This window comes from Gallinula chloropus (assembly GCF_964237585.1).
Source record: "Gallinula chloropus genome assembly, chromosome: 23".
Classification (NCBI taxonomy): Eukaryota; Metazoa; Chordata; class Aves; order Gruiformes; family Rallidae; genus Gallinula; species Gallinula chloropus.
The window spans coordinates 8,805,594-8,819,769 of record NC_140108.1 but is presented as its reverse complement, the minus strand read 5'-3'; the positions used below and the strand labels follow the sequence as shown (position 1 = coordinate 8,819,769).

At 51.4% G+C, this 14,176-nt stretch overlaps 2 long non-coding RNA genes across 4 annotated transcripts; both read right to left on the bottom strand.

The window, feature by feature from the left end:
* Nucleotides 1-1,106: 1,106 nt before the first annotated feature.
* LOC311200335 lies at nucleotides 1,107-5,564 on the bottom strand. 3 transcript variants are annotated; one of them, XR_014617817.1, is made up of 4 exons: nucleotides 5,146-5,564; nucleotides 3,073-3,310; nucleotides 2,216-2,312; nucleotides 1,107-1,369 (listed from the first exon to the last, which is right to left on the bottom strand). It is a non-coding gene; the product is annotated as an uncharacterized lncRNA (long non-coding RNA). The 3 variants fall into 3 exon arrangements; XR_014617818.1 differs by lacking the exon at nucleotides 5,146-5,564 and adding an exon at nucleotides 4,890-5,129; XR_014617819.1 differs by lacking the exon at nucleotides 5,146-5,564 and having other exon boundaries at nucleotides 3,073-3,878.
* Nucleotides 5,565-9,098: 3,534 nt separating this feature from the next.
* On the bottom strand, nucleotides 9,099-13,576 carry LOC311200504. The gene is made up of 4 exons (XR_014617826.1): nucleotides 13,185-13,576; nucleotides 11,123-11,360; nucleotides 10,271-10,367; nucleotides 9,099-9,420 (listed from the first exon to the last, which is right to left on the bottom strand). It is a non-coding gene; the product is annotated as an uncharacterized lncRNA (long non-coding RNA).
* Between the last annotated feature and the right edge of the window lie 600 nt (nucleotides 13,577-14,176).

Below are 14,176 nucleotides of genomic sequence, written 5' to 3'. Positions count from 1 at the left end.
GAATCCCCGCACATGACAGTGACCCCCCCCCCCCGCGCGCCCCCTCCCAAAATCTGCCCCCCGAGGGAGTCCCATCGCCTTCGGGAGTTCCCCGGACCTGACAGTGCCCCGGCCGACCCCGCGACGGGCGGCGGAAACCCCCCCTCACCGGGAGGGAGCGGCCGCCCCGCAATGGCGGCGTCCCTCGTTAAAGCGCCCTGCCGCTCGCGCTGCGCCGCCCGGCCGCAGTCCGCACGCAGCGGGCTTTGCGCGCACCCGCGCAGGAACGCGGCGAGTGTGCACGGAGGCAGCAGAACGCGGCTGCTTCCGTGCGCTGCGCCACCCGGGCGCAGTACCGCGGCCTGTCCGCAAGGCGGCAGCACCGAGGACCCCCGAGGAACTTCGTGCTCGAATCCCCGCTCGGGCCTTTCCGCCAGTGCTCGCTCGTCTCCGCCACTGCTCCGTGCTTTCCGCCTCTGCTCGTATCTCTCCGCCTCTGGTCGTATCTCTCCGCCTCTGCTCGGCCCTTTTCGGCTCCCCCTGCCCCACTAATTACCCCTCTGCCGCTGACCTGCGCTCATTAACAACCCCCCATCTCCTCCAGCGAATTCAACCCCCCTCCCAACCCTACTGCGACCCCTCTGAAAGCCCTCAAACCCCACCATGGCCCCTGACCCCCTAGAAGACCCCCGAAGGAACCCCCAACACCCCAAAAATAAGACCCCAGAGAGACCCCCCCAGAACCCCTCAGAGACACCCCCCCCCCAAAGAGCCCCCCCACGATCCCCTAAAAAGGCCCTTAGGGCCCCCCAACTCCCCAAAGCCCACAAAGAGACCCCCCAAAAACCCAGACCCCCCAAACAGACCCCATAAAGAACCCTAACCACCCCCCAAAAAACCTGAGACTCCTTAAAGACGCCCCCAAGCCCCTCACATCCCCCCCAAAATGAGATCCCATAAAGATCCCCTCAAAGAACCCCACACCCCCCCTTAGAGAACCCCCCCCCAAAAGCCCTAGACCCCACCAAAAAGAGACCCTGTAAAGACCCCATAGTCCCCCAAAAAGAGCCAACCGCCCTGACTCAGCTGCTGCCAGCCCCATCGATGGAAAGATGCCACAACAACAGTGGCCTTGGCCACGCTTTCTTGGAAACAACTGGTTCCCTCATCACCTCTGAATAATAAAAATTCTAAGGCATTTTACAACAATGTCCAATACAACATTAAACTGCTGCCAAGTATAACCCAGAAAATTGTTAGCCGATTCTCCTCTGTCGAAACCGTTGCCTCTTTGCTGTTCTTCTGGATCCCCTGGAAGAATACTGGTGACTGCCTGGAGAAGTGACTCAATCTGCTCTTCTGTTAGTTTTTCCTCACTTTCTTCCACCACCTGCAGGTCAAAACCCAATACATTGTTATTCAATCCATACTTCCTTCCTCAGCTCCAAACAGGAAGACTCAGCCCCAGTAAATACTGCTTTCAATGGATGCAAGACGTAGCCTGAACTCATCACAAAAGCATTTTACAAAGTGGAACTCTTGTAATATTTATAACAACACAAAACAAAAAAGCTCCCTTGTTAGCCACGACAGGTGGCATGCCACAGTGAGACCCTGCTTCTGTTACAAGGAGAACACCACGCTCAGAACAGGCTTTCCTCCTAAAGCCTCTCAGCCTAAGAAAAAACAAACTAAAATACCCAAAGAATTCCCACAAACTAGAAACCCCCACAAAGCCCAAAAACCAAAGAAGCCACAAACCCCCATTAAAAACACACACAAACCCCAGACCCCACAAGAAAAGCTGCGGGAACTCAAAACACCACAGAAGCCCCTAGCCCTCCCCCAAACCCGCAACCCACAGAACCCCAAAGCCTTCAAAAGGCAGAGAACCAAAACCCCCCCTTAGAACCCCAGTTAAAAAAAACAAACCAACAGAAAAACCTCACAAGCCCACACTAACCCCACAAATCCCAGACCCTGTAAAAAAACCAACCCACCCAACCCCTATAGCCACAAAAACCAGAAAAAAAAAAAAATCAGTAAAACTACAAACACCTTACCAACCTCCTTGGCTCATTTTCTGAGAGGAGCCTGCACCAGCAGACAGACTAACACATTTTAATCCTAAACTAGGTTCTCTGCGTTCTTTCTCTGCCCCTTCTCTACATCCTTTTCTTTCAACTTCCTCTTCCTACCCACAAGGCTGTCTAAACCAATGGATAGAAACACTAACCCAGGTAACAGTACATCCAGTTCAGATAAAGGCAATGAAATCACCAGCGCCAACACTACGACCTTCTTACAGGTACCACAAGCTCCTAAGAACTCACCTGTAACAGGAAAAGAGGAGAAACCATAGAGACTTTAAATGCAATACGCCAAAACCCGAAAGAGACTTATTCTTGTATATTGAATGTTAAAATCACATGCATAATTACAGAATTCTTTACAGCTGAAAAAATATTTTTAGAAGACGACCCTGACAGTCTACCTGCAACTGCTGCAAGATTTCTATAATAAACCCCCACAATTTTCTGTAATTAAATAAAAAAAAAAAAAACCAGGAAAGAATGCAATCAATCATCCAGGTAATTCTGAGTTAACTGATGCCCTGAATGGGACAAGTCGAACCCAAGCTAACACCAGCCAGTTTACTGCAATGCTTGTCTAGCATACACATATATAAATCAAAATGACATGTGGCTAGAGGCCAGGTGCAAAAAAATTAAGACATTTGCACACCACAGCAGACAACCTGCCGAGGGCCACGATATGATATGCTGCAGCAGAGTCTTGTGGCTGTTCGCTCAAACACGCTGGTGGAATAGTCTGCATAACCGGCCCTGTGCACGATTTACATGGGGTTTTCTAAGCTATGCCTGATGTGGCTAAGGGATTTTTACTGGGCAATCCTGGTTTAAGACCAGTCTGGGCTCCTAAGGAATGCCAGCCAACAAAGATGTTTTCAGCCGTTAACAAGAGGAACAGAAATCCAACGATGAGTTGCTGGTTTTAAAACGTGGAGTCATCATTGTGAAAAACAGCACCACACAGATCTCTGTTAACACATTTGTAGACAAAGTGGAAGACCTGGGGTTGGGGACAGCTGTGCAACTCAGCCTTAATTTCCCAAGGGCAGGTATGCTCCGTCAGCTGCTGCCAGGTGTCATCGACAACAAGAAACGGGCTGCACTCTGCCGGCTTGTCCACCTCGAACTTCTCAGCGCAGAGCTGGCGAACATCTTCGGTGGTTATAGACAGTCTCACCAGGAAAGATCTTTCCTGTACATCCACAGTTAACTCCCTGGAACGCAACATGAAGGTGGTTCTGTAGAATGAGAAAACACACATCAGCAACTCAAAAACCCCAACAGCTGAAGCGTCAGCAGCAAACCTGTCCCCACACTGAGACTCACCCCCGCGATTCCCACGCCCGACAGCCACCTCGCCAACTGCAATACTGGTGGCAAAACTGTGGCAAGCGGAACAGAAATTCCTAAGCCAACACCCTCCTTTCCTCATATTACACTCTAACCCTGCAACTACAGCCAAACAGGACTTGTCCTTCCGAGCAAAACCAGGAAACAAAACGCAGTGAGGCTAAGCAATGTCTGAGGCAGCAGGGTCGAGAGATGGTGCTGCTGCACTACTGCCACAGAACAGGCACCTCCTATCGCCGTGTCAGTCAGAAGGAATAAGAAAAAAGCCTCTGCCAGTGGCAGCAAACGGTGCTGATCCCCAAGTTACTGCGTGACAAGCCATCTGCATTCTTATGCTGCAGCATGCAAAGTGTTTTAGGGTGCTTCAGTCCAGTCAGGACACTTTCATTGCATTAAACCAGTGACAATCTGGGGTCCGAGCCCGATTTAACTGGCTTTCCCATGACAGCTTTTTTTCTTTTTCACAGTAAGGCTTAGAGGGAAGCATAAAGAAAGCTTCCTCAGCAACATTAGGCTAAACCCTCGTGGCAAAAGCTGGACCTTTTTTCTGTGTTGAAACTGACATGTTCTTACAACTCTGATAACATGGAAAAAGTCTAAGTACACCCTACAAGGAAATGCAGTTCTACCTTTCAGAAAGCATTTAAAGAGGAAAAAAAAACAAGCAACAACTGGGGAAAAAGCAACCACAAACATCTTTTGAACACATGAACAAAGCAAGCTGCTGTAGCGTGCTTTTTTTTAAAAAAAAGACATTAACTGTGGTTACAGACTAAAAAAGATACAATTAAAGGAAGTGGAAAAATGGCACAGTGAGAAAGACCTGTTTATCAACTCAGCGGGTGCCAATGTCTGTATGCTAAACCAATCAGGCACGCTAAATCACAATGGCAAAGATGTACATTGCACAAAAGCAAGCCAGCAAAAGCTAACATTGAGAAGGTGGTTCTACCACTTAAGTTCCAAGAAGCACTCTTATCTTTAACAAAGTATTTTTACAGCTTGCAAACTGAAACACTGAAGCTTTGCAGCAGCATTTAAACCAGGTCAGGACTGACCCTGACGAAACAGGGCCTATCCGTTTCTGTTACCAGTGTGAAGCAATTATGAAAAATCAGCCCTAGAGGAGGAAAATCAAGCTGCAGTTTTAGTTCCTAATGTATGTAACACACAGATGTTTTTAAAAGCACGCGCTTTAGACAGACGGGACTGCTTCGAGAAGAGGCTGAAGCTCCCACAAGCACTCCTAACATATACTAAGTATCAGAGTTATTTATGGAGCGGCAGAAAATTGTACTCAATCATCCTCACAATATGGCATTTTTTGCCTTTTCATCCTAGAGACGGAGGGAGGATGAAGGCCTTCCGGGGTCCGATAGCTGATAAAACTGCAGGAGCCCATCACAAGTGTAGCTACCACATTGTTAAGTCACGATGACTCCCCCTGCTCGATCGAAAATATCTCACCTCATAAGGCAGAGTCCATCAGTAGATTCCCAGGTCACACAGGCCTGCACTCTGCGAGCTGAACAGCTTTCTGTACTTCCACTTTACAGTGGAACCATGAGACTCTCTTGTTATGCTACTGATGTTGCCAACTGTAGGACCACCCTTGGATGGATTTCTACTCCAACAATGTCATCAAAATCTGCGCTGTGAAGAAGAACCCACCTTCCCTAGTCCTTTGCTTCATTTTAAGAAAAATAAACGAATGACAGGTTACCTTCTCCATGCAGAAAACACAGATCCATCGATTCCACCACGTACTCAACTTCAGTATCCAGCTCCAGCATGTCACACCTACTCACCCAGTGTGATAACACAGTCAAGAAGTCATCATTTTCATTCAGCCTCCCTGAGACAAAGGGAATAGAGACAGTCAGAGACAAACTGCGCTTTCCTTACCAGCCTCACCGTTTGAAAGGAAAGTGTTGCTTCGCTGCCTTCGCTGAGAAGTACATCTGTATTACTCTAGATCCTCCTGTAACCAGTGCGCAGCAAAGTGGGTGTCACCTGACACTGGCTGGACAGGACGCCAATGCCAGCTTCGTCCCATACTCTCTAGCGAGCGCTAATCTGACGATGCACACTTTGAGGCGTGCTCTCCTCAGGCAGCAACTCTGTCTTCTGCAGGATCTGCTGGAGATGCCCCTCGTTTCATGAACTGCTGCCAACAGCACCTGCATTTATGGAGAATAAAGCATATTCAAGGGCCAGCTTGCTGCCTGGGACAGTGAGATATAGAATGAAAAAAAAAAAAGAACACCAGACAACAGGCTAGAGAAATTTTTGGAGAAAACAAGACAGGTGCAGATCACGACAAAGAGATGGAAAAGGAAAGTAACTGCAGTGGCCTGCAGGACAGAGATGGAAGACGAAAAAAGGAGGAAGAGAAAGCAGGAAAAAAGCACAGAGAGAAAAAGAAAAGGGAGAGGGAGATGAAGAAAGAGAAAGGGAGAGAAGAAAAGGGAGCAGGACAGTAGAATAGAGAAGTACAGGCAAGGGGAAAAAAAAAAAAAAAATCAGAGGAGTAGTAAGAAAGGGCAGGGGTCAGTGGAGGGCTGGGAAGGACCAAGACTCACAAGAAGGACAACAGGTTCTGGATGGGTAACCACCCAACTCTTAAACTTTTGGGGACTTAATGGGTACAAGGTATCCAAGAAGAAAGCTCAAATAGCAAGCCAAACAGTAATGTCTCCAATGGGCTTGGACATTTCACAAGGGCAACAAAGGCTGACAAGGAAACAAAAGGCAGAGCAGAACCTGTGCTCCATTTTCATTTACCATAAAAAATTATAGAAACCCTGCGAGCCACGGAACCCCCAAAAACCCAATTAAAACCACAAAAGAAACCCAAACCAGAAAACCAACAAAAGACCAGAGCAAAATAACCACCGAGCCGAAGAAACCAGCAAACCCGGAAACCCCAGACACCACAAGAACCCCCGATAACCACTGAACGCCACAGCAGCCACAAGAGAAGCCCTAAGCCCTCCTCTGCCAAAACAGCCCCGCGAGACAGAAAACCCACAAGCCGCAACTAGAGAGAGACACAGACCCACGCAAACCCCCAAATCCCCCCAAACCTGCCAGCCCCGCGGCCCGGACACGCTCAGACTGACCGGAAGAGTCCAGTCGCGCCCCGCCCCGCCGGCCCCTTCGGTGCCCCGTGTCTCCCGTGCCGGCTGCTCGGGGAACGGGAGCTCTGGCCCGGCCGCACCCCCAAGCCCCCGCCGCGACCCCCTCCGCGCACTGCCCGCGCGGCGCGGAGCCCCCCCTCCCGGCCCAGACACCCCGCCGGACGCCGCGGAGACACGTCCCGGCACGGACCGGCGCCGGCAGAACGCCGGCCGCGGCTGGGGGGGGGGTGGAAGGCGCGGCGCCTCGCCGCCCGCGCGCCCCGCACCGACCCCCGGCCCGCCGCGACCACTCGCGCCGCGACCCGCCGACCGCCCGGCCCCGGCCGACCCCGCGACGGGCGGCGGAACCGGAGCCTCACCGGGAGGGAGCGCCGCCATCCCGACGGGCGCCCTCATCGCCCCGGAAAGCAGGGGCAGGCTCCTCGTGGCAGCTCCGCGGTTATACTGCCCGGAAAGGAGCGGGGCATGCCGGGATATACTGGCCCGGAAAGGAGCGGGGCATGCCGGGATATACTCCCCCGCAAGGGAGCGGGGCATGCCGGGATACATTACAGTGCGGCTCCGGCGGAAAAATGGCCGCCGGAGGACTTCCGGGCATGGCGGCGCCCATCTCCGTACGGCTCCGGCGGTTAAATGGCGACCGAGGGGCTTACGGGCATGGCGGCGCCCATCTCCGTGCGGCTCCGGCGGAAAAATGGCCGCCGGGGGGCTTCCGGGCATGGCGGCGCCCATCTCCGTGCGGCTCCGGCGGTTAAAAGGCGGCCGGGGGGCTTCCGGGCATGGCGGCGCCCATCTCCGTGCGGCTACGGCGGAAAAATGGCCGCCGGGGGGCTTCCGGGCATGGCGGCGCCCGTCTCCGTGCGGCTCCGGCGGTTAAAAGGCGGCCGGGTGGCTTCCGAGCATGGCGGCGCCCATCTCCGTGCGGCTCCGACGGAAAAATGGCCGCCGGGGGGCTTCCGGGCCCCCGTTTCGGGGCGCGAGCTTGGGGGGGGCTACACAGCACAGCTGCCCCGTTCGGGAAGCTAAGCAGGGACCAGTTCGGTCAGCGCCCGGATGGGCGACCTCACCCCGTCTTCGAATCCCCGCACCTAACAGTGCCCCCGCCACGTGCGCCCCTCCTCCCAAAATCTGACCCCCCCCGAGGGAGTCCCATCACCTTCGAGGGTTCCCCGGACCTGACAGTGCCCCGGCCGACCCCGCGACGGGCGAAGGAAACCCCGCCTCACCGGGAGGGAACTTTCGGAACGCTGCGGCTTCCGTGCGCTGCGCCACCCGGGCGCAGTACCGCTGCGTGTCCGCAAGGCGGCAGCACCGAGCGATCCCGCGAGGGGGGGGGGGGGGGGGTACCGGCGCCTCTCCGGGAGGGAGCGTCCGGTGACCTCACAGCTTCCCCGTCCGGGAAGCTAAGCAGGTACCACCTCGGTCAGCGCCCGGATGGGCGACCTCACCCCGTGTTCGAATCCCCGCACATGACAGTGACCCCCCCCCCGCGCGCCCCCTCCCAAAATCTGCCCCCCCGAGGGAGTCCCATCGCCTTCGGGGGTTCCCCGGACCTGACAGTGCCCCGGCCGACCCCGCGACGGGCGGCGGAACCCCCCCCCCTCACCGGGAGGGAGCGGCCGCCCCGCAATGGCGGCGTCCCTCGTTAAAGCGCCCTGCCGCTCGCGCTGCGCCGCCCGGCCGCAGTCCGCACGCAGCGGGCTCTGCGCGCACCCGCGCAGGAACGCGGCGAGTGTGCACGGAGGCAGCAGAACGCGGCGGCTTCCGCGCGCTGCGCCACCCGGCCGCAGTACCGCTGCGTGTCCGCAAGGCGGCAGCACCGAGGACCCCCGTGTTCGAATCCCCGCTCGGGCCTTTCCGCCAGTTCTCGGGCCTTTCCGCCAGTGCTCGTATCTCTCCGCCTCTGGTCGTATCTCTCCGCCTCTGCTCGGCCCTTTTCGGCTCCCCCTGCCCCACTAATTACCCGTCTGCCGCTGACCTGCGCTCATTAACAACCCCCCATCTCCTCCAGCGAATTCAACCCCCCTCCCAACCCTACTGCGACCCCTCTGAGAGCCCTCGAACCCCACCATGGCCCCTGACCCCCTAGAAGACCCCCGAAGGAACCCCCAACACCCCAAAAATAGACCCTAGAGAGACCCCCCCAGAACCCCTCAGAGACACCCCCCCCCAAAGAGCCCCCCCACGATCCCCTAAAAAGGCCCTTAGGGCCCCCCAACTCCCCAAAGCCCACAAGGAGACCCCCCAAAAACCCAGACCCCCCCCAAACAGACCCCATAAAGAACCCTAACCACCCCCCAAAAAACCTGAGACTCCTTAAAGACGCCCCCAAGCCCCTCACGTCCCCCCCAAAATGAGACCCCATAAAGATCCCCTCAAAGAACCCCACACCCCCCCTTAGAGAACCCCCCCAAAAGCCCTAGACCCCACCAAAAAGAGACCCTGTAAAGACCCCATAGTCCCCCAAAAAGAGCCAACCGCCCTGACTCAGCTGCTGCCAGCCCCATCGGTGGAAAGATGCCACAACAACAGTGGCCTTGGCCACGCTTTCTTGGAAACAACTGGTTCCCTCATCACCTCTGAATAATAAAAATTCTAAGGCATTTTACAACAATGTCCAATACAACATTAAACTGCTGCCAAGTATAACCCAGAAAATTGTTAGCCGATTCTCCTCTGTCGAAACCGTTGCCAGCTTTGGGCCAAGATGCCTCCAAGGTTTGGTCACCTTTGTCTTCAGCCAACATTGCCAAGTCTCTTTGCTGTTCTTCTGGATCCCCTGGAAGAATACTGGTGACTGCCTGGAGAAGTGACTCAATCTGCTCTTCTGTTAGTCTTTCCTCACTTTCTTCCACCACCTGCAGGTCAAAACCCAATACATTGTTATTCAATCCATACTTCCTTCCTCAGCTCCAAACAGGAAGACTCAGCCCCAGTAAATACTGCTTTCAATGGATGCAAGACGTAGCCTGAGCTCATCACAAAAGCATTTTACAAAGTGGAACTCTTGTAATATTTATAACAACACAAAACAAAAAAGCTCCCTTGTTAGCCACGACAGCTGGCATGCCACAGTGAGACCCTGCTTCTGTTACAAGGAGAACACCACGCTCAGAACAGGCTTTCCTCCTAAAGCCTCTCAGCCTAAGAAAAAACAAACTAAAATACCCAAAGAATTCCCACAAACTAGAAACCCCCACAAAGCCCAAAAACCAAAGAAGCCACAAACCCCCATTAAAAACACACACAAATCCCAGACCCCACAAGAAAAGCTGCGGGAACTCAAAACACCACAGAAGCCCCTAGCCCTCCCCCAAACCCGCAACCCACAGAACCCCAAAGCCTTCAAAAGGCAGAGAACCAAAACCCCCCCTTAGAACCCCAGTTAAAAAAAACAAACCAACAGAAAAACCTCACAAGCCCACACTAACCCCACAAATCCCAGACCCTGTAAAAAAACCAACCCACCCAACCCCTATAGCCACAAAAACCAGGAAAAAAAAAAAAAAAATCAGTAAAACTACAAACACCTTACCAACCTCCTTGGCTCATTTTCTGAGAGGAGCCTGCACCAGCAGACAGACTAACACATTTTAATCCTAAACTCGGTTCTCTGCGTTCTTTCTCTGCCCCTTCTCTACATCCTTTTCTTTCAACTTCCTCTTCCTACCCACAAGGCTGTCTAAACCAATGGATAGAAACACTAACCCAGGTAACAGTACATCCAGTTCAGATAAAGGCAATGAAATCACCAGCGCCAATACTACGACCTTCTTACAGGTACCACAAGCTCCTAAGAACTCACCTGTAACAGGAAAAGAGGAGAAACCATAGAGACTTTAAATGCAATACGCCAAAACCCGAAAGAGACTTATTCTTGTATATTGAATGTTAAAATCACATGCATAATTACAGAATTCTTTACAGCTGAAAAAATATTTTTAGAAGACGACCCTGACAGTCTACCTGCAACTGCTGCAAGATTTCTATAATAAAGCCCCACAATTTTCTGTAATTAAAAAAAAAAAAAAAACAGGAAAGAATGCAATCAATCATCCAGGTAATTCTGAGTTAACTGATGCCCTGAATGGGACAAGTCGAACCCAAGCTAACACCAGCCAGCTTACTGCAATGCTTGTCTAGCATACACATATATAAATCAAAATGACATTTGGCTAGAGGCCAGGTGCAAAAAATAAGACATTTGCACACCACAGCAGACAACCTGCCGAGGGCCACGATATGATATGCTGCAGCAGAGTCTTGTGGCTGTTCGCTCAAACACGCTGGTGGAATAGTCTGCATAACCGGCCCTGTGCACGATTTACATGGGGTTTTCTAAGCTATGCCTGATGTGGCTAAGGGATTTTTACTGGGCAATCCTGGTTTAAGACCAGTCTCGGCTCCTAAGGAATGCCAGCCAACAAAGATGTTTTCAGCCGTTAACAAGAGGAACAGAAATCCAACGACGAGCTGCTGCTTTTAAAACGTGGAGTCATCATTGTGAAAAATGGCACCACGCAGATCTCTGTTAACACATTTGTAGACAAAGTGGAAGACCTGGGGTTGGGGACAGCTGTGCAACTCAGCCTTCATTTCCCGAGGGCAGGTATGCTCCGTCAGCTGCTGCCAGGTGTCATCGACAACAAGAAACGGGCTGCACTCTGCCGGCTTGTCCACCTCGAACTTCTCAGCGCAGAGCTGGCGAACATCTTCGGTGGTTATAGACAGTCTCACCAGGAAAGATCTTTCCTGTACATCCACAGTACACTCCCTGGAACGCAACATGAAGGTGGTTCTGTAGAATGAGAAAACACACATCAGCAACTCAAAAACCCCAACAGCTGAAGCGTCAGCAACAAACCTGTCCCCACACTGAGACTCACCCCCGCGATTCCCACGCCCGACAGCCACCTCGCCAACTGCAATACTGGTGGCAAAACTGTGGCAAGCGGAACAGAAATTCCTAAGCCAACACCCTCCTTTCCTCATATTACACTCTAACCCTGCAATTACAGCCAAACAGGACTTGTCCTTCCGAGCAAAACTAGGAAACAAAATGCAGTGAGGCTAAGCAATGTCTGAGGCAGCAGGGTCGAGAGATGGTGCTGCTGCACTACTGCCACAGAACAGGCACCTCCTATCGCCGTGTCAGTCAGAAGGAATAAGAAAAAAGCCTCTGCCAGTGGCAGCAAACGGTGCTGATCCCCAAGTTACTGCGTGATAAGCCATCTGCATTCTTATGCTGCAGCATGCAAAGTGTTTTAGGGTGCTTCAGTCCAGTCAGGACACTTTCATTGTATTAAACCGGTGACAATCTGGGGTCCGAGCCCCATTTAACCGGCTTTCCCATGACAGCTTTTTTTCTTTTTTACAGTAAGGCTTAGAGGGAAGCAGAAAGAAAGCTTCCTCGGCAACATTAGGCTAAACCCTAATGGCAAAAGCCTCGTGGCAAAAGCTGGACCTTTTTTCTGTGTTGAAACTGACATGTTCTTACAACTCTGATAACAAGGAAATGCAGTTCTACCTTTCAGAAAGCATTTAAAGAGGAAAAAAAACCAAGCAACAACTGGGGAAAAAGCAACCACAAACATCTTTTGAACACATGAACAAAGCAAGCTGCTGTAGCGTGCTTTTTTTAAAAAAAAAAGACATTAACTGTGGTTACAGACTGAAAAAGATACAATTAAAGGAAGTGGAAAAATGGCACAGTGAGAAAGACCTGTTTATCAACTCAGCGGGTGCCAATGTCTGTATGCTAAACCCATCAGGCACGCTAAATCACAATGGCAAAGATGTACATTGCACAAAAGCAAGCCAGCAAAAGCTAACATTGAGAAGGTGGTTCTACCACTTAAGTTCCAAGAAGCACTCTTATCTTTAACAAAGTATTTTTACAGCTTGCAAACTGAAACACTGAAGCTTTGCAGCAGCGTTTAAAGCAGGTCAGGACTGACGCTGACGAAACAGGGCCTATCCGTTTCTGTTACCAGTGTGAAGCAATTATGAAAAATCAGCCCTAGAGGAGGAAAATCAAGCTGCAGTTTTAGTTCCTAATGTATGTAACACACAGATGTTTTTAAAAGCACGCGCTTTAGACAGACGGGACTGCTTCGAGAAGAGGCTGAAGCTCCCACAAGCACTCCTAACATATACTAAGTATCAAAGTTATTTATGGAGCGGCAGAAAATTGTACTCAATCATCCTCACAATATGGCATTTTTTGCCTTTTCATCCTAGAGACGGAGGGAGGACGAAGGCCTTCCGGGGTCCGATAGCTGATAAAACTGCAGGAGCCCATCACAAGTGTAGCTACCACATTGTTAAGTCACGATGACTCCCCCTGCTCGATCAAAAATATCTCACCTCATAAGGCAGAGTCCATCAGTAGATTCCCAGGTCACACAGGCCTGCACTCTGCGAGCTGAACAGCTTTCTGTACTTCCACTTTACAGTGGAACCATGAGACTCTCTTGTTATGCCACTGATGTTGCCAACTTTAGGACCACCCTTGGATGGATTTCTACTCCAACAATGTCATCAAAACCTGCGCTGTGAAGAAGAACCCACCTTCCCTAGTCCTTTGCTTCGTTTTAAGAAAAATAAACGAATGACAGGTTACCTTCTCCATGCAGAAAACACAGATCCATCGATTCCACCACGTACTCAACTTCAGTATCCAGCTCCAGCATATCACACTGGGTGAGTAGGTGTGACAACACAGTCAAGAAGTCATCATTTTCATTCAGCCTCCCTGAGACAAAGGGAATAGAGACAGTCAGAGACAAACTGCGCTTTCCTTACCAGCCTCACCGTTTGAAAGGAAAGTGTTGCTTCGCTGCCTTCGCTGAGAAGTACATCTGTATTACTCTAGATCCTCCTGTAACCAGTGCGCAGCACAGTGGGTGTCACCTGACACTGGCTGGACAGGACGCCAATGCCAGCTTCGTCCCATACTCTCTAGCGAGCGCAAATCTGACGATGCACACTTTGAGGCATGCTCTCCTCAGGCAGCAACTCTGTCTTCTGCAGGATCTGCTGGAGATGCCCTTCGTTTCATGAACTGCTGCCAACAGCACCTGCATTTATGGAGAATAAAGCATATTCAAGGGCCAGCTTGCTGCCTTGGACAGGGACAGTGAGATATAGAATGAAAAAAAAAAGAACACCAGACAACAGGCTAGAGAAATTGTTGGAGAAAACAAGACAGGTGCAGATCACGACAAAGAGATGGAAAAGGAAAGTAACTGCAGTGGCCTGCAGGACAGAGATGGAAGACGAAAAAAGGAGGAAGAGAAAGCAGGAAAAAAGCACAGAGAGAAAAAGAAAAGGGAGAGGGAGATGAAGAAAGAGAAAGGGAGAGAAGAAAAGGGAGCAGGACAGTAGAATAGAGAAGTACAGGCAAGGGGAAAAAAAAAAAAAAAAATCAGAGGAGTAGTAAGAAAGGGCAGGGGTCAGTGGAGGGCTGGGAAGGACCAAGACTCACAAGAAGGACAACAGGTTCTGGATGGGTAACCACCCAACTCCTAAACTCTTGGGGGCTTAATGGGTACAAGGTATCCAAGAAGAAAGCTCAAATAGCAAGCCAAACAGTAATGTCTCCAATGGGCTTGA